At 41.9% G+C, this 26,949-nt stretch overlaps 1 protein-coding gene and 1 long non-coding RNA gene across 6 annotated transcripts in view; one reads left to right on the plus strand and one right to left on the minus strand.

Moving 5' to 3' along the window:
• The window catches only part of fhit (fragile histidine triad diadenosine triphosphatase), a 188,258-nt gene that overhangs the window by 126,777 nt on the left and 34,532 nt on the right, over positions 1–26,949 (minus strand). The window lies entirely within an intron of this gene.
• On the plus strand, positions 2,568–6,090 carry LOC146669034 (uncharacterized). The gene is made up of 2 exons (XR_014911667.1): positions 2,568–5,692; positions 5,936–6,090. It is a non-coding gene; the product is annotated as an uncharacterized LOC146669034 (long non-coding RNA).

Here is a 26,949-nt window from a genome sequence, read left to right on the forward strand (position 1 = left end):
TCCTCAGTGCTCGTGAAGGTTATGGAAGGTTTTGATGCAGAAGGAAGGCAGGGAGGAAGGAAGGTTGGGTGGATGGATGATGGATGGATGATAGAGCAGGACAAATATCAGAAAGAAAGGGGAATTAGAGATATATTAGAAATAATGTTGATGAACCCTCATTCTTCCACGGTTTTTTTAGTGCACTCTCTGAACACCTTGATTGCACACTCATTCTTGGCGGTGACCTCAACCTTGGACTAAATGAAGAAATGGATAGGCTCAACACAACAGGAACTCAGCGTAATTGGCAGTCCACAAATATAATCAAACAGTATATGAACGACTTTGGTCTTTGCGATGCATGGCGCTCTCTTCACCCCACCAGTAAGGAATATACTTTTTTCTCGCATGTTCATCACTCTTACTCTCGTCTGGATTATTTTTTGGTCAGCAGCTCACTGCTGTGTGACATTTCAGACACTGAGATTCATCCTATAGCTGTCAGCGATCATGCTCCTGTATCTTTAACACTAATGCACAAGAATAATACTACGCCAAGTAAAAACTGGAGATTTAATATATCACTACTTAAAGATGAAGACTTTATTAAATACTTTAAAAAGGAATGGACTTCATATTTAGACTTTAATGACACTCCCGGAATATCTGCTTCTGTTCTATGGGAAGCAGGGAAAGCTGTGATGAGAGGTAAAATAATTTCTTTCTCATCACACAAAAAGAAAGAAGAAAACAAAAATATTCAGGAATTAGAAAAAAACATCAAATCACTAGAAGAAGCCTACGCGTCCCACCAAGATCAGGAAACATTGAACAAAATATGCAAAACAAAACTAGAATTAAATGAAACTATTAATAAAAAAACACAATTCCTTATACAAAGACTTCGCTTGCAGAATTTTGAACACAGTAACAAATCAGGTCGATTTCTAGCTAACCAGCTAAAAATAAATAAAGAAAAAATAACTATATGTGCTGCTAAAGATTTATCGGGGAACACAATATATGATCCTGGAAGAATAAACAACATTTTTAGGGATTTCTATGAAACTTTATACTCACCACAAATAAACCCATCTAAAAATGAAATTGATCTGTTTCTTGACAACGTAACTCTTCCAAAATTACTAGACAGTCAAGCAATGGAACTGGATTCGCCACTGACGCCAAGTGAACTCCAGGAAGCCCTGATAAGTATGCCCAATAATAAGGCTCCAGGTCCAGACGGCTTCCCTGCAGAATTCTACAAAGAATTCTGGACAATTTTGGCACCAGTATTCCACAGCATGTTGCAGGAAATCGAGGAAAAGGGCAGACTACCACCAAATATGAATTCTGCCAACATTAGTCTCCTGCTAAAACCAGGCAAAGACCCTTTATTTCCCTCAAGCTATCGTCCAATTTCTCTTTTAAATGTAGACCTTAAAATAATCTGCAAAGCTCTCTCAAAGAGATTAGAGAAAATGATCCCCCTCTTAATTCATCCTGACCAAACTGGTTTCATAAAAGGTCGGCACTCCTCAACAAACACTCGTAGATTACTTAATTTAATAGACTACTCATACGATAAAAACATCGAAACCATAATATTATCTCTAGATGCAGAAAAAGCATTTGACAGAGTTAATTGGAAATTTTTATTCGCAACTTTACACAAATTTGGTTTTGGAAACTCTTTCATAAACTGGATAAGAATATTATACAATTCCCCAACGGCTCGTATCAGAACAAATGACCAGACATCCTCCAGCTTCTGTCTCCTGAGGGGCACCAGACAGGGATGCCCACTCTCCCCTTCACTTTTTGCAATTTTTATCGAACCTCTAGCAGCAGCATTTAGACAGGCTACAACAATTAAGGGCATAAAATGTAAGAACATAGAACATAAAATCAGTCTCTATGCGGATGATGTGTTGCTTTTTCTGCAAAACACACAAACCAACCTCTCTGAGGTAATTACTTTAATAAACTGGTTTTCAAGAGTTTCAGATTATTCAATTAACTGGCCAAAATCTACAGTTCTCCCCATTAACTGCTCCTTCCATAATTCTTCCTCTGCCCCACTGCAATCCGGAAATATTAAATATTTAGGTATTAATGTCTCTCCTAAGCTTTCAGACTTAACTAAATTAAACCACATCCCACTTCTAAAGAAAGTAGAAGGCGATCTGACTAGATGGAAATCTTTACCCATATCACTCATGGGAAGGGTCGCCACTATAAAAATGATGATCTTGCCAAAAATAAATTACTTATTTTTGATGATCCCTAACAAACCATCACAAGATTGGTTCAGATCTCTGGATTCATATATTTCCAAATTCCTTTGGAAAGATAAACCCCCGCGTATTAGCTTAAAAACGCTACAAAGAACCAAAGATAGAGGAGGATTAGATCTACCTAATTTTCACCAATACTTCTTAGCCAACAGGCTTCAGTTCATCTCAGAATGGTTAAAACATACCTTCTTAGTTGAGCCCTGGCTAGATGTTGAACAGGCACTATGCAAGGATCTAGAGATTTCAGACCTACCATTTATTAGCTCATACATCAAAAGACATGAATGCTTTAAAAGTATCAACATCAGCTTTTCTCTAACAGCATGGTGGGAGTTTCTAAAAATAACGGAGTCTTCATTAATCCCATGCAAACGTACACCTATCTGGAATAACCCTGACATATTACAAAACAATAATATGATTAATTTCCCAGAATGGAGTTGTAAAGGAATTAAATACTTAGAACATATATTAGAGGGAACAGAATTTATTCCATTTGACAGACTAGTTGAACAATATGGGATCAACAAGACAAGGTTTTTAGAATATCAACAAATTAAATCCATAGTAAAAAAGAAATTTAACCTCAGTCAAGTTGAATTACAAACACCACTAAGTGCGGCACATTTTTTTACTCTTAAATCCCCCAAATTATTATCTAAAATATACAGAACACTTTCTAAATTAGATGAATCAATATCCCTTCCTACTGCAAAGTGGGAAGCAGATTTATCAGTCAACCTAGACCAAAACTTCTGGTCTCAGATTTGCTTAAAAACTTTCAAATTAATTAAAAATCCCAGTCTGCAATTAATACAATACAAAATACTTCATAGAGTGCACTATACAGGTCATCGGATGTTCAAGATGGGCTTTACATCTTCCAACAACTGCTCACACTGTCAAGGCAATACACCAGACAATTACATCCACGCTCTTTGGTTCTGTCCACCAGTGCAAAAGTTTTGGCGCGAGATATGTGAAGACTTATCAAAGTGTCTGAAATGTAACATCCCAACTTCCCCCTTAGTGTGTCTACTGGGCAGCTTAGATAATGTCACTTCAGAAAAGAATATAGCCCATATGATCTTCACTGCCCTATGCATAGCCAAGAAAACAGTCCTCATGAACTGGAAAAATAAAAATAATCTTAATTCTAACCAATATAGAAATTATCTATTAGATTACATTAGTCTTGATACAGCCTCTGCCACCACATCAGATCAATTGCTCTGGGCCCCTTTTATCAGCTCCATCACCTAGTGGGGGTGGGGGGTCATAGTTTGGTCCCGCCTTCACTGTTGTGATTGGTGAGGGGGTAGGGACAGGCTTAGGGCGTCGGGGGGTTCCCCGGAGGCATCTTCCTTGGGGGGCTCAAACCGGGGTAGCGGTCACGTCCGGTTGGGGGCTCTGTTGGCTCTCAGGTGACTGTTTCCTCGCGGCTGCGTGCAGCGGGGCTAGGGGAGGGTCTGTGCTGACGGACGTGGGTTACTGACCTGGCAACCTGACTGCCCCTGGGTGGGTCCGGGATGGGCGTGAGGTTCTGGGGGCGCTCCGTCTCTGGGCTGGGGCCCGGGCCGGGCCTCGGGGGCTTGGGTCCTGGTTGGTGTGTTGCCGGGGTTGTGGGCGGGTGGGTGCATGGGGGCCCGGCCCTGGAGCAGGGTGCCGCCGGTGCGTCGAGCCGCCTGGGGGGCTCTTCATCTGGTGGGGGGGATGGTCACATCTTGCAGGAGCTTTCTTCTCTTCAGGAACTCTCTGCAGGAGGGGGAGATACAGGAGAGGTGGAGGAAGATCTCAGCCTGGGCGTTTACCGTCTTATGTAGTCTGGAAGATGTGTGGATGGTGGGGTGGGTGCAGTTTTCTCTGTGGTGGGGTTGGGTGGACTGTCCAGGGCTCTGTGGAGCCGGAGGGCGCTACTGCACTGGGCCCCGGTCTGATGGGCCTGGGCCCCCCTTCCCTGGCGGGTCGCGGAGGGTGGGAGTGCCTACTGGGGTCAGCGGGGGAGCTGGCCCCAGGGAGGGGTTACCTGCCCCTCCCTTCCTTCCCTCCCCATCTCCAGCTGCCTCCCTCTTCCCGCTCCTCCACAACCACCCACACATGCAGGGCCTTGGAGTGGGGGTATGTCACCAGGGTGCAGGGGAGGCTACCCCCCCGTCCCCTTCTGGCTGCCTCTGCCTCAATTTTATCCCACAACTTAGACATTCACATTATTCACACTCTCATTACACATACATATAGGATCTTGGGGGTGGGCACAATCACGGAGTCCAATTTACCATCAGGGTGTATACCTCACCCCTGACGTCGTTGCCCACCTCTCAATTTTAAATACACTTAGTCATTGAGGGTTAGCAGGAGGGACTATGCGCTTACCTGCTGCTCCATGGCAGGTAGCTCCATGCCCTCCTGGGTTTTAATTGCACCTTAGAACACATATGCATCAACACTACAATGAGCGGGTGGAGGGAGGTTTGGAGTCTTCTCCCACCCCCATTCTCTGCGGCCTGCTGGAGCGGGAGGGCTAGTAGGAGGAGTTGGCCGTCCGACTGCGGTCTGGGGTGTGGGGCCTCCCTGCTGCTGCGGAGTCGGGGTGGTCTGCCTCTCCCCACCGCAGGGAAAAGGGTAACACCACCTGGGTCTGGGTGCAATTCCCCCCTCCAGGGGCAAGGGTACCTAGACCCGGTTTGTAGAGTACGCTTGGGGAGTGTGATTGTGTGTACAGCGTCTCTTTATGTCTGTCTCCACGTTGGTTGAGTGTGGAGTAAGTGTATATGAGAGCATGAGGGTGGGAATGGATGTTTGTGTCTGTGTGTGCCTGTATGTCTGTGTCTATATGTCAGGTTGGGTATCAGACGCCACCTCTCTGGGGACACCTCAGGCCCTCCAAGGTTTGGAGGCCTATCTCCACCCACCACCACTTCCCCTGCCGGTGGCGGACTCCCTCAGGTGTCGGTGTGTTGGTGGTTCTTTGTGTCTGGGGGTGGGCGTCCGGGTACACACCGGCTCACTCCTTGGCGGCCGCTTGTCGGGGCCTGGGGCCTGGGGCTCGCTCGGGCCCCTTTGTAGGTGGGGTGCCCCCGGCCTCTCGGCCTGGGGCTCGGTCACTCAGGCGCAGCTGGGGGCCGGCGGAGCTCACGGGCGCGTCACTGCAACTCCCCCTGACTTCTGCTCCGCGGCTGCTGGGCGAGCCCTCATCTGGGACTCTCCTCAGCTCTTACTGGAACAGTGGCGCGGCTGCCCCTCTGTTGGTCTTCCATGGTCTCTTGTGTTCTGGGGGCCTCTGGATGTCTGGAGTTTTGATCTCCTCCATACCCGCTTCACACCCTGGAGGACGGGGCTGTGGCCCCCCCACACTCCCTAGCAGATCATTACATGGAGAAACCTTTGGAATGCAAGCATGCTGATCCACACAGGTATGCACACATGGGTATTCACAGACGCGGACTAAAGCTTTCTTGGCTGCTACCTCAAAGCACACTGTGCGCTGTCTATCTTGCGTGCTGCACAATATCGTTTATTATTTAGTAAATATTGATATCTATGGCTAGCTAGTTTATTGTGATGGTGCTTTGTTTTCTCTATTATTATGTTGCTCTTTGTTGTTTGCTGTCTCCTCTGTTTGTTTTTTTTGTTTGTTTTTTTTTTTCTCCATACAGGTGACCCAGGAGTTCTTTTTTTTTTTTTTCTCTCTCTTCCCCCCCCTTCTCACCGTCTCTTCTCCCCTTTGGTTTTCTTTCTTTCTCTCCCCCTCTTTCTCTCATTCATTCCCCCTGTCCTATTTATTAAAAAAAAAAAAAAAAAAAATGACAAAGGATGAACTGAAGCTCTGCCATCACGTAATGTCGCATACTGCTGTTTCTGATGTCATTTAAAAAAAAAAAAAAAGAAAGAAAAAAAAAAAAGAAATAATAATAGAGCTCTCTTTATCTAATAATAGAAAAAAATAAGGTGACAAATCAGTTCTTCGGTCCCTGGACCACTGGCACATCAACTAAGGGAATATCTTTTGTTTTTTTGGTAAATCCTCCTCATCATCATCCAGAGACTTGGAAAATCAATGCTAAGGCACATGAAACCTGTTATGTATCCTGGTATGTGGTGGCTCAGTCATTCAGCCTAGAGACCAGCCGATCTCTCACACTGTATAGTCTCAGGGCCAAACATACAGGGAGTGCAGAATTATTAGACAAATGAGTATTTTGTCCACATCATCCTCTTCATGCATGTTGTCTTACTCCAAGCTGTATAAGATCGAAAGCCTACTACCAATTAAGCATATTAGGTGATGTGCATCTCTGTAATGAGAAGGGGTGTGGTCTAATGACATCAACACCCTATATCAGGTGTGCATAATTATTAGGCAACGTCCTTTCCTTTGGCAAAATGGGTCAAAAGAAGGACTTGACAGGCTCAGAAAAGTCAAAAATAGTGAGATATCTTGCAGAGGGATGCAGCAGTCTCAAAATTGCAAAGCTTCTGAAGCGTGATCATCGAACAATCAAGCGTTTCATTCAAAATAGTCAACAGGGTCGCAAGAAGCGTGTGGAAAAACCAAGGTGCAACATAACTGCCCATGAACTGAGAAAAGTCAAGCGTGCAGCTGCCAAGATGCCACTTGCCACCAGTTTGGCCATATTTCAAAGCTGCAACATCACTGGAGTGCCCAAAAGCACAAGGTGTGCAATACTCAGAGACATGGCCAAGGTAAGAAAGGCTGAAAGACGACCACCACTGAACAAGACACACAAGCTGAAACGTCAAGACTGGGCCAAGAAATATCTCAAGACTGGTTTTTCTAAGGTTTTATGGACTGATGAAATGAGAGTGAGTCTTGATGGGCCAGATGGATGGGCCCGTGGCTGGATTGGTAAAGGGCAGAGAGCTCCAGTCCCACTCAGACGCCAGCAAGGTGGAGGTGGAGTACTGGTTTGGGCTGGTATCATCAAAGATGAGCTTGTGGGGCCTTTTCGGGTTGAGGATGGAGTCAAGCTCAACTCCCAGTCCTACTGCCAGTTTCTGGAAGACACCTTCTTCAAGCAGTGGTACAGGAAGAAGTCTGCATCCTTCAAGAAAAACATGATTTTCATGCAGGACAATGCTCCATCACACGCGTCCAAGTCCTCCACAGCGTGGCTGGCAAGAAAGGGTATAAAAGAAGAAAAACTAATGACATGGCCTCCTTGTTCACCTGATCTGAACCCCATTGAGAACCTGTGGTCCATCATCAAATGTGAGATTTACAAGGAGGGAAAACAGTACACCTCTCTGAACAGTGTCTGGGAGGCTGTGGTTGCTGCTGCACGCAATGTTGATGGTGAACAGATCAAAACACTGACAGAATCCATGGATGGCAGGCTTTTGAGTGTCCTTGCAAAGAAAGGTGGCTATATTGGTCGCTGATTTGTTTTTGTTTTGTATGTATATTTGTGAATGTGGAGATGTTATATTGGTGTCACTGGTAAAAAAAATAATAATTGAAATGGGTATATATTTGTTTTTTGTTAAGTTGCCTAATAATTATGCACATAGTCACCTGCACACACAGATATACCCCTAAAATAGCTAAAACTAAAAATAAACTAAAAACTACTTCCAAAAACATTCAGCTTTGATATTAATGAGTTTTTTGGGTTCATTGAGAACATGGTTGTTGTTCAGGTGGACTTAAAGGAACACAATTGGAATGAGGTTTTTGCAAATGAAGATTCAAATAGTGCGTATGATGCATTCTTATCAACTGTAATTTCACTATATGAAAAACATTGTCCTTTAATGAAAATCACTAGAAAGCATCACAGATCAAATAAGCCATGGATCACAAAGGGGATAGAAGATGCATGTAAAAAGAAAAATAATCTATATAAGAGATTCATAAAACAGAGGACAAAAGATGCTGAAATAAAGTACAAGTTATATAAAAATAGATTAGTAAATATTATAAGAACAAGTAAGAAAGAATATTACCACAAATTATTGGAGCAAAGTAGAAGTAACACACAAGAAACATGGAGGATATTAAACAGTCTAATCAAAAAGGGCTCAAAAAATAAGAATTATCCAGATTATTTTAAAAAAGATAAAGATATTGTGCTTGATAAAACTAAAGACATTGCAAATGAATTTAATGATTTCTTTGTAAATGTTGGCTTTAATTTAGCAAAAGAAATTCCAGAGTCAAGAAATAATAACGACCTAAATAAACATATTACCCAGAATGTGTCCTCCATGTTTATTGGTGCTGTAACTCATAGAGAAATAATTAACATTGTGAAGACATTTAAAAATAAAAAGTCCACTGACTGTTTTGGTATTGACATGATATTAGTTAAAAGTATTATAGAATATATAGTGCAACCTTTCGCATACATTTGTAATCTGTCCTTTCAAACTGGTGTGTTTCCCTCACAAATGAAAATAGCAAAAGTTATTCCAATCCATAAAAACGGAGAGAGATGTCAGTTTACCAATTACAGGCCAATATCACTACTCCCACAGTTCTCAAAAATTTTAGAAAAGTTATTTGTTAATAGACTTGATAAATATATTGAGAAGCATAATCTCCTAAGTGATAACCAATATGGCTTTAGAGTGAAAAGGTCCACTTCAATGGCAGTGATGGAACTTGTTGAAGGGATATCTAATGCAATAGATAATAAGGAATATACTGTTGGTGTTTTTATAGACTTAAAAAAGGCGTTTGATACAATTGATCATTCTATATTAATGAATAAACTAGAGAGATATGGCATAAGAGGGATAGCATACAAGTGGATGAAAAGTTACCTGGATGAAAGATATCAATATGTCGAATTCAATAATGTAAAATCTAAGCAGTTGAAGGTAACTTGTGGTGTTCCTCAGGGCTCTATGCTGGGCCCTAAATTATTTATATTATATATAAATGACATATGTAGTGTTTCCAAACTGTTAAAATGTGTATTGTTTGCTGATGATACCACTCTGTACTGCTCAGGTAAAAACTTAGAACAGCTTCTGACTACAGCGGAAAAGGAGTTAAATATATTAAAAAACTGGTTTGATGTAAATAAGTTATCATTAAATATAAAGAAAACAAAATTGATTATTTTTGGCACTAGACAAATGAAAAATGTATCTAAAATAAGGGTTAATGGAATTGAAATTGAAAGAGTGTACGAAAATAAATTTCTTGGAGTGATAATTGATGATAAGCTGAGTTGGAAGTCTCATATAAACCACGTGAAAACAAAAATGTCAAAAACCATTGCTATTCTCTATAAAACAAAGCATGTCCTGAACAAAAAATCATTATACACACTTTATTGTTCTCTGTTGCTTCCATATATGACTTACTGTCTGGAGATATGGGGTAATGCATATAAAACGAACACTCTTCATATTTTCAAGTTACAAAAAAAAGCTATAAGAATTATAAACCAATCAAACTATATAGAACCAACTAACATTTTGTTTATTAATCTGAATACCCTGAAATTTTATGATTTAGTTGAATATAAAATGGCACAGATAATGTATAAAGCACAAAATAACTTGCTTTGCCCCAGTACTCAGAAGCTGTTCAAAGTCAGAGAGAGTCAATATGACTTAAGGGGAACAGATTTCTTTAAAAAAAAAAAAACAAGATAAGGACAAATATAAAGCAGAGATGTGTTTCTGTTAGAGGAGTTAACCTGTGGAATAGTTATGACAGTGATTTAAAAAGGTGTAGTTCATTTTCCTTGTTTAAAAACATGTTTAAAAATAGAGTAATAGAAAAATATATAAATCAAGAATGAAAAGAGCAAAAAGGAGAAAAAAAAACAACCTCTTGATTCTTTTGCTTTGATGTAGTTACTTATCTAAGGTGGAAAGTTTTTTTTTCTTTGTTTGTTTTTTGTTTGTTTGTTTGTTTGTTTGTTTTTTGCTTTGTTTTATTATTTTCTTCAAGCCCTGTGTACAGGAGCTGCATACAGAAAGATATTTTGTGAAAAGGGTTGGCGTAATAAGCAAATGCTTCAGCCAATACCTTTTGATTAGCCTTGTCTCGTGCTTTCTTTCTTTATGGTAGATTTTTGTTCTGTTTTCACTGTTTGTTTGTTGTTGTTTTTTCACTGTTTTCACTGAGATTTGAATTTGAATGCTAATCAATAAAATCAAAATCAAAATCAAAAAATCAATAATAACATTATTCCTCAAAAATACAACTTGCCTAATAATTCTGCACTCCCTGTATAGCAACAAAGATGTAGACAATCAGAAAGAGTCTGAACAGAAATAGTTCAAATATAGTTCAGAAAGAGTACAATTTCTTTCATTTCAACTTTGCCATTTATTGGGTAAAATCACTCAAAATAAACAAATAAAACATAACCTAAACATGCAATTTGTTTCTGGATAGATGGCAATGAGGAGAAGAAAGGCAGCATGAGCTGGCTGTTGCATCCATCCAAACAACACTATAATTTCTATGGCGAATGTCTCTATACTTCAATCTATCACCAGCAAAGAGCCTGACACCTGTTGTGAATATGTATGAGTTTATGGCAATTAAAAGCAGGAGAGCACTGACAATGATAGCACAGACAGAAGAGCTATGGGCCATTCAAAGCTGCAGAGATGTGATTCATCTGCCCCACACCACTCCGCACTCCTTTTGTAATTCCCCTCTTTTCTCCCCCTCAAGTCTTTCCAATCCACTCCCACTTCCTTTTTTGCTGGATCTGTGTACAAATTAATCTTTTCTGCTCCGCCCTTGCTTTTCAGCCAGACCCATACAGCAGCATATGAAAAGCAAAACATCCCCTAAACAAAGAGAAAATAGTGAAAGTCTTCAGAGACTGGGATTCAAAGTCACCCGAGACTTTTAGTAGCTACAGCTATGGTATCAATTTGAAAATCCTAGGGGACTTCTTTAGTTACGCGCATTCACAAACATTGGTGTTCACCCGCCTGGTGGGTCGACGACATCAGCTTTGCACATTTGAGCCATAAAAAAAGCCATAAAATGTCATTACCGTCAGGGTTCCTGGGTCGTTGACTGATGAATGTAAAAACAAAGAATTACCAGATTATTATTTTTTTTTACATTATTTTAGTTTTTATGAAAAATGAGAGCCACATATGAGGATATTTGTTTAAAATTTTGATAGAACAGTAGCAGCATAATGTCCTCGTAAGTGGATATCAGGCCCTTGTAGAGCAAAATTGAGTATTTTGGTCTAAATAACCCAAAATGTGACGTCCACATATGTGGACGCAGGTCCTAGGAGGTTAAATAACAAAATCTCCACCACAGTAAGAAGCCATTCTTAAAGTGTAGGTTGACACAGTATGAGCTCAGTCTAACTGCATCTCTCTTTCAGCACTGACAGATTTGACTCAGTTATTGTGTGGTGCACTTTCAGTAATGTCTCTTTAGGCCTTTTCGAGCAGTAAAAGCAAACACCTCAGGGATACAGTCAGATGGAATGAATGATAGATGAGGCAGGCAACGCTTTTGTTCAAGAACTTCCTTTGACTTCTTTCCAAAAAGTTTTGTTTTTGTTTACCAACCTCTGAGAGTAACTGCCGACAGTGCTGAGGATGTTGCTGTATAGCGAACAATCACTGATCATCAGTCATGCCAAGCAAGAGTGTCTGTGCACAGAGAGGGAGAAACACATACTCTGTGTGGTGGATAAACGAGACAAGCTGAGGTCTTTCCCTGGTGGTGTGTTAATGGGACTTGCAGAGACAAGGAATTAAAAAAAAAAGAGTATTTTAGAATATTTTTCATTTCAAAATGTCACTTTGTGTGACAGCTTCCATATCTCTTGAGAGAAATAAGCAGAAAGGTACGTCTGCTCAATTAAAGATGGCAGTACTTATTTGGCAGTAGTAATTTCAGCCTTGTTCTTATACAGTGCCTTTCTACTCCACTTGAGCACCAAAGTGCTTTATACAGCATGTCTCATTCACCCATTCACACAGTCATACTCCTGAACGCATTAAAAGCAACTTAGTCCTGTATCTTAATATTGAATCGGTACTGTATGTAACTTTGCCAAAACAATGTTGGACTGTGGTTTTCTCTGGTCCCCTCCCCAATCGGACCAGGAGGGACATGTTTAGCTGCATGTTCTCCTAAAATAGCTGGCTGTCTGAGTGGTGCCCAAAGAACGATGTGGGCTTCATAGATAATTGGGAAACTTTCTGGAGGAAACCTGGTCTTTTTAGGAGAGACTGCATCCATCTCACTTTAGATGGAGCAGCTCTCATTTCTAGAATTAATTAATGCTTCAATCTTAAATATGATAAGATAAGATAAGATAAGATAAGATAAGATAAGATAAGATAACCTTTATTAGTCCCACACGTGGGAAATTTGTTTTGTCACAGCAGGAAGTGGACAGTGCAAAAGTTATGACGCAAAAATTAGAATACAATAAGAATAAATACAGTACACAGCTGTACAGAATAGAATAAAATAATATACTATATACAGTAGAATAAAATAGAATAAAAATATACAATAAGATAAAAATAGAATACGAATGCTATATACAACTGAGTAAAAATACAACGATGCCAGAAAAGATTATTGCACTTAGTGTTATTGCACATGTGTGGATGTGTGTGCTTGTTCAGTTAAAGTCTTTGTTGTGGAGTCTGACAGCAGTGGGGAGGAAAGACCTGCGAAATCTCTCCGTCCCACACCGTGGGTGCCGCAGTCTCCCACTGAAGGAGCTGCTCAGTGCTGTCACAGTCTGCTGCATGGGGTGGGAGACGTTGTCCATCAGGGATGACAGCTTAGCCGCCGTTCTCCTGTCACTCACCACCTCCACTGGGTCCAGAGGGCATCCTAGAACAGAGCTGGCCCTTCGGATCACCCTGTTCAGTCTCTTCCTGTCCCCAGCAGAGATGCTGCCGCCCCAGCAGACCACACCATAAAAGATAGCAGAAGCCACCACAGAGTCATAGAAGGTCTTCAGGAGTGGGCCCTCCACCCCAAACGACCTGAGTCTCCGCAGCAGGTACAGCCTGCTCTGCCCTTTCCTGTAGAGGGCGTCTGAGTTATGAGTCCAGTCCAGTCTGTTGTTCAGATGAACACCAAGGTACCTGTAGCTGTCCACAGCCTCAATGTCCATACCCTGGATGTTCAGTGGTTGCAGTGGAGAATGCTTGTGCCTGCGGAAGTCTACCACCAGCTCCTTGGTTTTACTGGCATTGATCTGGAGGTAGTTCAGCTGGCACCAGTCCACAAAGTCTTGAGTCAGTCCTCTGTACTCCTTGTCGTCCCCATCAGTGATGAGGCCGACTATTGCAGAGTCATCAGAGAACTTCTGCAGGAAGCACTGGGTGGAATTGTGGGAGAAGTCTGCAGTGTAGATGGTGAAGAGGAACGGAGCCAGAACCGTTCCCTGTGGGGCCCCCGTACTGCAGACGACCCTGTCCGACACACAGCCCTGAGTCCTCACATACTGTGGTCGGTCGGTGAGGTAGTCCAAAATCCAGGTAGTGAGGTGATGGTCCACTCCAGAGTTCTCCAGCTTGTCCTTCAGAACCGAGGGAAGAATGGTGTTGAAGGCACTGGAGAAATCAAAGAACATGATTCTCACAGTGCTTCCAGCGGTCTCCAGGTGAGCGAGGGAACGATGTAGGAGGTGAATGACGGCATCATCCGCTCCAATGCCAGGCTGGTAGGCAAACTGAAGTGGGTCCAGTGATGAGCTTGTTAGGCGCCGAAGCTGAGCCAGGACCAACCGCTCCAGGGTCTTCATCAGGTGATCAACCTATCTCTAATGATCGGCTATGTACCACAGGCCTTCAAGCTGGCTGTAGTTAAACCTTTACTCAAAAAGCATCTCTAGACCCAGCAGTCTTAGCTAATTATAGGCCAATCTCCAACCTTCCTTTCATATCAAACATCCTTGAAAGAGTAGTTGTCAAACAGCTAACAGATCATCTGCAGAGGAATGGCTTATTTGAAGAGTTTCAGTCAGGTTTTAGAGCTCATCACAGCACAGAAACAACTTTAGTGAAGGTTACAAATGATCTTCTTATGGCCTCTGACAGTGGACTCATCTCTGTGCTTGTCCTGCTAGACCTCAGTGCAGCGTTGAACACTGTTGACTAGGGATGGGTACTGGTATCCGGTGCCATGATAGCACCAGTTCTGACATAAACGGTAGTAACCAGACCGAAAAGCAGCGCACATTTCGGTGCTTGATTTCGGTGCTTTTTTTTCCTGAGCTGTGATACACTTTAGATTCTAGCCAATCACTTTACGTTTCTGAGGATAGTAGGCGGGTCCAGGTACGTCCGTTCTTTTAGAGCAGAGCTACAGATTAAAAATGCCCAAGGCGAAGCGGTCAAGGTCTGGCTGTACTTCACAGCAAAATATGCAAACTCAGCAGCCTGCAACAAGTGCTTTAAGCTGATACTGTGATACTGTGCAAAGGAGGCAACACCTCGAATCTGATGAAACACCTGGCGACGCATAGCGTTTTTTTTAAAAGCCAAAAAATGCGCTGTATTTGATAGCTTGCTGCGAGACCTCACACCGAGCACATCTACTGTGGGTGTGGTGCCTGTTATCGGACCCGGAGTTAGCAACATCCCCAAAAACCCGAAGAGGAGAGTCCTGGCCCCTAGCCCTGCCAGTGTAGCAGAAATGATGAGGATGATGATGCAGCAGCAGCCGTTCTTCTCTGCGTGAGTAGCTTAATGTTGTTCGTGTGTAATTTACGTTGAGTAGGCTAACCACGTTATTATATTAATGCATGTAAGGTGAACTAGCAAACATCATCATAGCTACATGCGGCTGTCTTCTTCTTTGATGGCAGATACTCCCTTCACCCTGGCCAAAAAGGCTAAAATGACCAAAGAAAAAGTGGGAAACAGTTAAACATGAGAGGTTTTTGGACAAAGTTTGTGTTTTTTCCATTGATTAAGCACTGCTTCCAGCCAAGAGTGATGCCATGTATGCCCTATAGCTGCAGAAAAGGCTAACATTGTTATCTTTTTACAAAAAAAACAGCTGAACATGAGAGGTTTTTGGACAAAGTTTGTGTTCTCCATTCTTTAAGCACCGGTTCGAGCACCGTTTAAGCACCGGCACCGTTTCAAAAGTACCGGTTTGGTACTGGTATCGGATAAAACCTAAACGATACCCATCCCTACTGTTGACTATAATAATTTATTACAGCATGCTGACCAGCATATTAGAGCATGTAGTAATACTCAAAGGGGGGTCATATGATTGTTGGGGGGTTTTCTGCTTTTTTTGTATTATTGCAGGGTTTTTACCTTAAACCACATTGAGGCGGCCATTGTTGTGATTTAATTTTATAAATAAAACTGAATTGAACTGAACTGAATAGACAATGTCTGGTCAGCTGGTACTATTTTACTTTTCTAAGACTATTAATGGAATCTTCATTAAATGACATATCACAGTTTGGGTCATGGCAGCAGCACCTCCTGAGAATATAGGAATACAAATAAATAAATACAAATTTTCCTCCTTTACATGTGATTTCCTCTTTTAGCATCATCTATAAAGAGAAGGAAAGTTTTGGTATCTGTAGCAAGAAATTACCAGCCTTCCATCAACCTTTGTGTCATCCATCTGCCTGTCCTAATTTTTTTATTTATTTTTTTGGCCATTAGACATTGGACTGAATGACAAATTTGGAACAGACTCTCAAACATACATTAGGATTGAGAGGGGAAGAAAATGACTCAGTAGGTGAGGTTGTGCATTACAGGTCATTATATGAGCAGCCTGAGAGCCACTCAGCCACCATTAACCACGATGAGGGGCGAATGGGACCATTTCCTGCTGGGACGTAATGGAAGAGATGTGGAGTACATGTTCAGAACTGATGGCTTCAGATGTTCCATGCTGGAAATTAACACTAAGGCCACACTCTGGACTATAGCACAGAATCTGTTTTTAATGCACTGCCCACAAGTCATTTATAGCAAAACCTGTTTCTCTGCTACCTTAAGTGGAACTGATGTACATAATGTGTAATAATGTCACTCCATATACAGTACAGTTAGCAAACAGAAAAGTAAGTGTTTAAAATAAGCACTGTTAAAATAAGACAATATTTCAGTGATTCTTAGGAGCTGTGGCGTGTCCAGCGCCACCCTCCCAACCAGACTGGCCACCCCAGGTGCCACCCCGAAGCTAAAACAATAAAATTCAATCAAATATCAAATGTACGATTATGTTTTCACAGTGAAGCTCAGATATCCGAGTGTAAGTGAATGCAGCATTGGCTTGTGCACTATGAGCATCACGTTAGCAAAGGAAGGAGAGCCAAGCACGAAAGACGGCACAGCAGAAAACAATTTTTCGGCAAAAGAAAATGAGGAGAGAATAAATGTCCCGGGAAGTAATATTAAGTTTGTTGAGCTTAGTAAACTTCGGTGAAATTTGAATACCAAGGAAAAAATAACACTTAAAGAATTAGTGCAACCGTCGAATACTTCAGACAGTAGGCTACTGAGGGGAGCTAACATAAGAGTTATGAGTTATAGCAGTGCTTCCCAAACTTTTTCCAGCCACGTACCCCTTGAGACATGTCACCCTCAGCCGCATACCCCCTACTACGAACGACTCTTAATTAGTGTCTATAAATACATTGCAATATCGCATGCATAAAGATAAATACTGCACAGTCGATTATTTCTCACCACCAAATGAATTTATCAATATTTTTTAGTAATGACAGAGTTTTAATAACAAACTTTACTACTTAATACTAGCAGTGTATCAAAGGATTTATTAGAATTCACTTTTTTGTCGAGAGCATAAAGGCCATGAACTTTCATTAAACAGAACTTTATTTAATGTGATGGATGTGCTTGAGCAGAGGCACACAGCTCTTCAATGTTTGGCTCAATTTGGGAAAGGCTGAGTCTTAAATCGTTTTCCACACAAAGTCTTGCTCTGTATTTTGTTTTCATGTTTGTTAAAGCAGAAAATCCCTTTTCCCATAAGTATGTGGTGGCGAAAGGCATCAGAGTCTTGACAGCGCGCTTAGCCAGCGCGGGCTGTTCAGTGCGCAGCCCTATCCAGAAATCCGCCAGGTTCTTTTGAGCGTGTTCAACTTTTAGAGATCCATCTGTGGCGATTTCAATTAGGCTCTCCTGGTCAGACGGTGATAACGAAGTAGGCACGGCGGTGAACGGGTGACGTATCCAATCATTTGAGCCGTCCGTCTCTGGGAAGTATCGGCGTAACTGCACCGCCAGCTCCTCAAGGTGCACGTTACATTCGCGCTTTACACTTTTAGATAGTGTGAGATCATTAGAGCACAGAAAATCATGCAGCACAGGAAAGACTTCAGTGTTGTTTGTATCCAAGCAGTTCTTCCAAAGGTTTAACTTCTTTATCATGGCCTCAACTTTATCTTGAACATTGAATATAGTTGCAGAAACGCCTTGTAATCCGAGATTGAGCTCGTTCAGACGAGAAAATATATCACACAGATAAGCCAGGCAGGTAAGGTACTCTTCATCATGCAAATGTTCAGACAGCTCAAAGGGATGGTTACTGAAGAAAACTTTAAGTTCATCCCTCAACTCAAAGAAACGGGTCAGCACTTTCCCTCTAGATAGCCAGCGAACCTCTGTGTGGAGTAATAATGTCTCATGCTCGCTGCCCATCTCATTGCACAACGCAGTAAATAAGCGGGAGTTCAGCGGCCTGGCTTTCACAAAGTTAACCATTTTTACACTCGTGTCCAAAACATGTTTCAAACGGACAGGTATTCCCTTTGCAGCAAGAGCCTCTCGGTGGATGCTGCAGTGTACCCAGGAGGCATCTGGCGCGACTGCTTGCACACGCGAAACCACACCTCCGTGTCTCCCAGTCATGGCCCGTGCGCCATCAGTACAGATGCCAACACATCTGTCCCACACGAGTCCATGTGTGTTCATGAATGTGTCCAGCTTTTGAAAAATATCTGCGGCAGTTGTCCTTTGTTCCAGCGGTTTACAGAACAGCATGTCCTCCTTGATGGTTCCTTCATGAATGTAGCGCACATATACGAGAAGATGCGCCAGGCCAGCCACATCCGTGGACTCATCTAGCTGTATTGCATAACATTCACTGTGGCGTATGCGCAGAAGTAGCTGCTGTAAAACATTTTCTGACATTGCATTGATGCGCCGTAAGACAGTATTGTTTGATGATGGAATGGACTGTATCGTCTTTTTTGCCTTTTCCCCCAACATTGTCCCTACCATATCTAAAGCAGCAGGGAGAATGAGGTCCTCCACAATAGTGTGGGGTTTGTTGTTTTTAGCCACTCTGTAACTGACCATGTAAGATGCTTGTAGTCTGTTTTTATTCATAAGATCTGGCACCTGAATGCAGGTTTTACTTGTTGAAAGTGATTTTAGCTGTCGCTCAAAATATTCCCTTGGTTTATTTTTCAAATGGGGATGATTTGTCTCTAAATGTCTGCGCAAAAGTGAAGGTTTCATTGAGTTCTGAGACAATACTTTTGCACAAATAACACACTGTGGCCGGGGAAATCCACCAATATTTATACACGTAAACCCCAGCGAAATATAATTGTCATCATATTTGCGCTTCTTTGATGAGGTTGTGTTACAGTCCGTGCTGTCATGCTTTCTCCCACTTTGACGCTCCGCATCAGACACTTCATCACTTTCCACATGGCTGGCTCCAGCTATGCTAGCCACTTGGCTAGTAACCACAGATACATCCCTGCTAGCACTGCTAGCATCCAAATCTGACGAACACATTGTTGTTGAACAATCACCTGTGCGGTCACTGGAAAATGCATCTTCAGATATGAGCTTATTGGTTGTTGTGGCCGGTGTCTCTGTGGTAGAGCCTTTTTTTCTTGTTAACCACTTGTCCATTTTCGCGCTGCACTGAATGCTTGGAGGCAACTTCAACTGTTAGGTGTCAGTCATTTGGGCAAATCACGCCCATGTATTTTGTCAGAGCTATTTTTTTGCTGAACACCAGAGGGTGGTATATAGTCATGTATTTGACAGGCAAAAAAAACTGCATTAGCGCAAATTTCGGCTTTTAAAACTTTTGATCCCCACTCCAACCCCAACCCACGCGTACCCCCTACAGCCACTTGCGTACCCCCGAGGGTACGCGTACGGTAGTTTGGGAACTACTGAGTTATAGGATATAATCCAAGTCGTAACATTGCTGTGTGGAGCTGCAGATTTGGTTGCAGGTTAATACTGGCAGTGTCACCATGCCAGCTGACTGTACTTCATCATCAGCCAGTGTTGTTCTTTATACATCAATATTACCAAAGTTTACCATGAGGCAGCACTTACACTACACTGTGCGGTCTAGCTAATTTCTCTCATTACTCTCCTATCTGCCAGCTCCATGTTATGAATAGAGTGTAAATCACCCCTGTGCCATGTTCAATGCAGGAATGTGCAGTTCTGGTTCTCAAGGCTCCTGTCCTCCCGGTTTCAGATGTTTCCATACTTCAACACAGCTGATTTAAAGAATCGTTTACAGACTCGTGCACAAATAGGCATTTGGGGATTATTTGATTTGAACTGGCTATGTTGGTATAGGTAACATCTAAAACGTGCAGGATAGGGGTCCATGAGAGCCAGAATCTGACATCCCTGACTTCTAGTTAAGGTCATACATCAGGAAAGTTGTTGTTGTCTTTTTTTAATAGGCAGATAAAGTTTTGCATTGGCATTGGCTAATTTGCCAATTGTATGCTAAAAATGTTTGTATTTTAATATTCAAAAATGTTTTTCCCAAAACATATGTGCACTACATGTCAGTAAAAATGCTATGCAAATATAGCTGTCCTTGAATGCTGAATAAACACTGACAGAGCACTGATTGTATCTCTTGTACTTTATCAACACAGTATCTAAAAACCGTAGTGGTTAAAATCTCATTCTAATAAGAGTTAAAAGCGCATTCGGTTATTAGGTTTATAGGGTTATTGAATTATGGTTAATGGTTGGTAGAATTTGTTTTGTTTTACATTATCTGCCAATTACATCTGCCACCCTTCTCCAAATCTGTGCCCCTACCTGGCCCCCCCAACAAGTATTTTCTAGAAATCCACTGTTTAGGAGGAACAGTGAAAACCAAACAATGAATTCAAACATATCAGTTTCAGCCTAATTCATCACAAGGATTAGTCAAACATACAGTGGGGCAAAAAAGTATTTAGTCAGCCACCGATTGTGCAAGTTCCCCCACCTAAAATGATGACAGAGGTCAGTAATTTGCACCAGAGGTACACTTCAACTGTGAGAGACAGAATGTGAAAAAAAAAATCCATGAATCCACATGGTAGGATTTGTAAAGAATTTATTCGTAAATCAAGGTGGAAAATAAGTATTTGGTCAATAACAAAAATACAACTCAATACTTTGTAACATAACCTTTGTTGGCAATAACAGAGGTCAAACGTTTACTATAGGTCTTTACCAGGTTTGCACACACAGTAGCTGGTATTTTGGCCCATTCCTCCATGCAGATCTTCTCGAGAGCAGTGATGTTTTGGGGCTGTCGCCGAGCAACACGGACTTTCTACTCCCGCCACAGATTTTCTATGGGGTTGAGGTCTGGAGACTGGCTAGACCACTCCAGGACTTTCAAATGCTTCTTACGGAGCCACTCCTTTGTTGTCCGGGCGGTGTGTTTTGGATCATTGTCATGTTGGAAGACCCAGCCTCGTTTCATCTTCAAAGTTCTCACTGATGGAAGGAGGTTTTGGCTCAAAATCTCACGATACATGGCCCCATTCATTCTGTCCTTAACACGGATCAGTCGTCCTGTCCCCTTGGCAGAAAAACAGCCCCATAGCATGATGTTTCCACCCCCATGCTTCACAGTAGGTATGGTGTTCTTGGGATGCAACTCAGTATTCTTCTTCCTCCAAACACGACGAGTTGAGTTTATACCAAAAAGTTCTACTTTGGTTTCATCTGACCACATGACATTCTCCCAATCCTCTGCTGTATCATCCATGTGCTCTCTGGGAAACTTCAGACGGGCCTGGACATGCACTGGCTTCAGCAGCGGAACACGTCTGGCACTGTGGGATTTGATTCCCTGCCGTTGTAGTGTGTTACTGATGGTGACCTTTGTTACTTTGGTCCCAGCTCTCTGCAGGTCATTCACCAGGTCCCCCCGTGTGGTTCTGGGATCTTTGCTCACCGTTCTCATGATCATTTTGACCCCAAGGGATGAGATCTTGCGTGGAGCCCCAGATCGAGGGAGATTATCAGTGGTCTTGTATGTCTTCCATTTTCTGATGATTGCTCCCACAGTTTTTCACACCAAGCTGCTTGCCTATTGTAGATTCACTCTTCCCAGTCTGGTGCAGGTCTACCATACTTTTCCTGGTGTCCTTCGAAAGCTCTTTGGTCTTGGCCATGGCGGAGTTTGGAGTCTGACTGTTTGAGGCTGTGGACAGGTGTCTTTTATACAGATGATGAGTTCAAACAGGTGCCATTCATACAGGTAACGAGTGGGGGACAGAAAAGCTTCTTACAGAAGACGTTACAGGTCTGTGAGAGCCAGAGATTTTCCTTGTTTGAGGTGACCAAATACTTATTTTCCACCCTGATTTACGAATAAATTCTTTACAAATCCTACCATGTGAATTCATGGATTTTTTTTTCACATTCTGTCTCTCACAGTTGAAGTGTACCTCTGGTGCAAATTACTGACCTCTGTCATCATTTTAAGTGGGGGAACTTGCACAATCGGTGGCTGACTAAATACTTTTTTGCCCCACTGTATATATCATATATGTGTGACTATATGCCAGGGCTGCACTGTATCAAGCACATCCCGTCTCAAACATGGTGCTCTTGAGAAAAATACAAATAATAATAATAATACAAATAATAATAAATAACTTTATTTATAAAGCACCTTTCAAGGACACTGTACAATAGGATAAAACACATAATAGAACAATGACACAATGAAGAACAATAAAACAAAAGCACAAGATAAAATTAACAAACAGTGTGTTCACAGTGAATATGCAGATTTGAACAGATGGGTTTTGAGTTGAGATTTAAACTGGGGGAGAGAACCAATGTTTCTTATATTTGGGGGCAGAGAATGCCACAGCCTGGGAGCAGAGCAGCTGAAAGCTCTGCTTCCCATGGTGGTGAGGCGGAAGGAAGGTACAGCAAGCTGGATAGAAGAAGGTCGAAGTGAGTGGGCAGAAAAGGTAGTGCTTAACAGGTCAGATAGGTAAGGAGGTGCGAGGTTATGAAGGTGAGCAGAAGAAGTTAGTATATTATCTGTAATTTCACTGCGAGCCAGTGAAGTTCCTGAAGAACAGGGGTGATGTGCTAGCAGAGTTCTGAACCAGCTGAAGCTTATGGAGGGATTTTTGGGGGAGACCATGCAAAAGAGAATTGCAGTAGTCAATACGGGAGGTAACAAGACTGTGGACAAGAATGGACGTAGACTGGGTGGAAAGAGAAGGAAGCAATCTGTTAATGTTACGTAGATGGAAACAGGCAGAACGGGTGAGATTATTGATGTGAGATTTATAGGAAAGTGAACTGTCTAGATAACACCGAGGCTCTTAACCTTAAGGAGAAGTGAAAGCTGTGGAGTTGATAGTGAGTGAGAAATGATTTGCCTTCAAAAGGTTGGATTTGGTGCCAATAAGGAGATTTCAGTTTTATTCTCATTGAGCTTTAGAAAATTAGAGCTAAACCAGGATTTTAATTTGGATAGATATTCTGTGAGGGAAGAAGGTGGGAGGAAGGAATCAGGTCTGCAGGAGAGATATAACTGGGTGTCATCAGCAAAAAGAGTAGATCAAATTTGCGGAAAATGGAACCTAGAGGGAAGATGTATATTCTGAAGAGAAGAGGGCCTAAGACTGAACCTTGGGGTACACCAGAAGTGACCGGGAAAAGACGTAAGTGGATTGATTTCAGTTGAATAAACTGGGAGCAGTCAAGGAGATATGATTGAATCCAGGCTAGCGGTGTGTCAGAGATGCCGAGAGAGGAAAGTCTGCTTAGAAGGACAGAGTGAGAGATGGTGTCGAAGGCTGAGCTCAGATCCAAAAGGACGAGAATGCTGAGTAGACCAGAGTCAGCTCCGATTAGAAGATCGTTAGTGACTTTAAGTAAAGCAGTTTCTGTACTGTGACATGAACGAAAACCAGATTGAAATCTGTTGTAGATGTTATTATTAACCAGGTGTGAATGAAGTTGAACTGCAACTACTTTTTTGAGTATTTTAGAGATGAAGGGTAGATTAGAAATCGGACGGAGGTTGTTAAAGTTGTTAGGATCTAAAGAAGGTTTTTTCAGTATGGGAGAGACTGAAGCAATCTTGAATAAGGAGGGAACGATACCAATGGTGAGTGAAGAGTGGAAGATAGCAAAGATGAGTGGGAGTAAGGAAGAGAGGCAGGATTTCACAAGCCCTGTAGGCATAGGGTCAAGATGACATGTGGCAGGCTTTGATTTGCATATAAACTCAAAAATATCAGATAAATCAGGAAGATGAAAAGTGGAAAACGGCTCAAAATAGAGAAACGGTTCTGGAGAGGGCGTAGACACAACATTTCAACAGAGTTAAATGGTAAATGGCCTGCATTTTGTAAAGCGCTTTACTCAGTCCCTAAGGACCCCAAAGCGCTTTACACTACATTCACTCATTCACACACTGGCAATGGCAAGCTACATTGTCATTGCCGTGGGGCGCACTGACAGAGGCGAGGCTGCCGGACACTGGCGCCACCGGGCCCTCTGACCACCACCAGTAGGCAAACATGGGGTTAGTATCTTGCCCAAGGATATTTGGCATGCAGCCAGGAGGCAGCCTGGGATCGAACCACCGACCTTCTTATTCATGGCTGACCTGCTCTGCCACCTGAGCTACAGCCACCCCAAGTAGCTAGTGAGAGTTGCTGGTGGATGTTATTGATTTTTGTAGTCCAGAAGAAGCATCAAGGAGTTACAGGTTTCAGAAGAAGAGAAGTGTGGTGGTAAAGCGTTGGGGGTTGAATTAGTTTGTTGAGAACCGAAAACAAAATCCTTGCGTTGCCCTCATAAGAACTGATAATACCTGAGTAGAAACTTTGTTTGGCCTTGTTGATGGAGTCTTTATACTGAAGTACGTGGTATTTGTAGATTTCTACATCAATGATTAAACCAGATTTCTTATATTTACACTCAAGCTGCTGAGCTTTGGCATTCAATGCTCGGAGGTCAGAGGTAAACCAAGGAGCAGTGCGAGCGAAGGAAACGGAGTGAGTTTTTACAGGAGCCAGTGAATCAAGGACATTGAGTAAACAATTATTATAATATAACAACAAATTATCAGGAGTAGAATAGAAGTCTGGATTCTGAATATTGTCCAATCAATGTTCTTGATGTCGCGGAACGAGATGAGACGGGTTGACAGAAGAGCAGCTGAGAGTGAAGTTAAATGAAAGGAAATGGTCAGTTATGGGAATTTCAGCAGCAGAAAGATTTGAGGGAGTAAGACCAGAACAGCAGATCAAGTCCAAGGTATGTCCTTTGGAGTGAGTGGGAAAGTCAATAAATTGTTTAAATCCAAAGCCCTCGAGACAGGAGGAAAAGTCTCTGGTGAGCAGAAGGTCATTATTATCCATATGAATGTTGAAATCTCCCACCAAGATCACATTTGGGGAGAGAGATGAAAGATGGGCTAGTAGATTAGCAAAGTCACTGAGGAAGACAGGGTTAGGTTTGAGGGGGCGGTATACAGTAGCTACACAGCAAATTCAAAAGTGTTAAATGTTTTGGTGTTAATAGTCTTCTTGCAAAAGTAGAGTTAATTTTACTCTAAGTAGAGTCACATTCTTTTAATGTAACTCTTTTAATGTAAAATGATAGTAGTTAAAATCGAGTGTTAAAAATGAGTGTTTCTCTGTCAAATCTGGAGGTGTTACAATGGAAACATTAACTCTTGACCTCTTAACTCTGAACTCCTAGAGGGGCTATGACACCAACAGAGTAAATTCACAGACTCCGCCCCCAGCACGGCTCCAATCGAAGCTGAAGTGAAGCCGTTTCAGAACATTTTGCTCTACATATTTGAGTTGTTTGCCATGCTTGGTAAGTCATTTTTTCAAAGATTGTTTCAATTATTGTTATTAGCTTTTACTTCTGTGGCTCTTTGGAGTTGAGACAAAGCTGTGTGAAAGGCATTAGCCATGTTGCTCGGTGATAGCATAATATTCTGTTTTAGCTAGCTGAAAGGTATTGTTTGCAGGCAAATACCACAGCCTTGAAAAAAGCTTGCATGTGAATTTTCAGTCAAACTTTTGGTCAAATACACCTAAAACAATGTCTAGAATGTGAAATGTTGGTATAATGGTGCTACTTGAAGCCTGAAAACGATCGCCCATAAAAAAAAACGAGCAGTAGTAGACGAACAGCAGTAGCAGGCGTCCTGACTGGGTTCTACGTTAGCATAGATCCCTCCAGAGTTTTGTGCACACGGTTTAGGTAAAAATTAAAAAGGTTGAGGTTTTACATTTAGTTCAGTATTACCTGTTGCCTGTGTCTTTGTCTTTTGGGAAAATACTTTACACAAGTAATGGCTCAAAGAGGATTCCTTTTTTTTTCTGTGCTGCAATTGTTTACTGGATTATTTGTACCATTAATTAGTGTCAACTAATTTTTATTCAATCTCCGCACAGGATATGCTTGTGAAGATGGAATATGGGGGAGAGCAGAAGTGCGTTGAAGTTCCACAAAGGGATGAATGAAGGACATGCATATTGTATTGAAGAAATAAGTGATGAGAATGCTGTTATTTGCATTTACCAGCTCACCTATGTCAGACCTTTTGATAAACAAAATTCTAATGAAAGTGAGAACATGTACACTGTTACATCTTTCAGAAAATGTTTTGAAATTGTGCTGCACAGTTCAGAATAAATGTTTTTCAAAAACCATTGCGTCTTTTTAGTAAATGTTTATTTCCAAAAGAAATTTCTAGAAGTTCAGAACAGTAAAATTCCCGCTTTTTAGAATGAATTAGAAGATAACTCTTACGTAGTTAAACTAAAATACTCTTTGAGAGTTAATATATAAACTCTTAACACCAAGTGTTAAATTATTAACTCCAGACAGATTTGGTGTTTAACACTAAATCAGAGTTAACGTACCAACTCTCCAAAAAGAGTTAAATTAACACTCTCTGGTGTGGACCCATATAGACACTTTAATAGTGTTGAAATCAAATCCGACAGTGTTAATTTGGACATGCTGGATTTGCTGTGTATGATGGTGGGAATAGGTCCAGTCAGCTCACAGGCACTGTAGGGAACTAAAGGTATCAACATTTACTGGCAGGACTTTCAAGTGCTGGCGAAAAATGACCGCGAGACCACCCCCACAACCTGAGCAGTGAGGTTTAGAAAAGTAAACAAACCCCGGAGGACTAGATTCATTTAGATGAGAAAAGTCATCAGGTTGTTGCCAGGTTTCAGTTAAACAGAAAACGTCAAACATACAGTCAGATAGGAGGTCTTGGATGAGAGGTCCCTTACTTGTCAGTGAGCGGATGTTTAGAAGACCGAAGTTGAGTGGAGTATTTCCTTTTTTGCTAATCATAGTGGGTGCTCTGGTGAGGTGGGCTAGAGATCGGTGGTTGACAGCCCGATCAGAGTTCCTGCGAGGGCGGCGAGTAGCAGGC

This window comes from Rhamphochromis longiceps, linkage group LG5, assembly GCF_057381845.1.
Source record: "Rhamphochromis longiceps isolate RC_006_pf linkage group LG5, R_longiceps_female_GT1.1, whole genome shotgun sequence".
NCBI lineage: Eukaryota > Metazoa > Chordata > Actinopteri > Cichliformes > Cichlidae > Rhamphochromis > Rhamphochromis longiceps.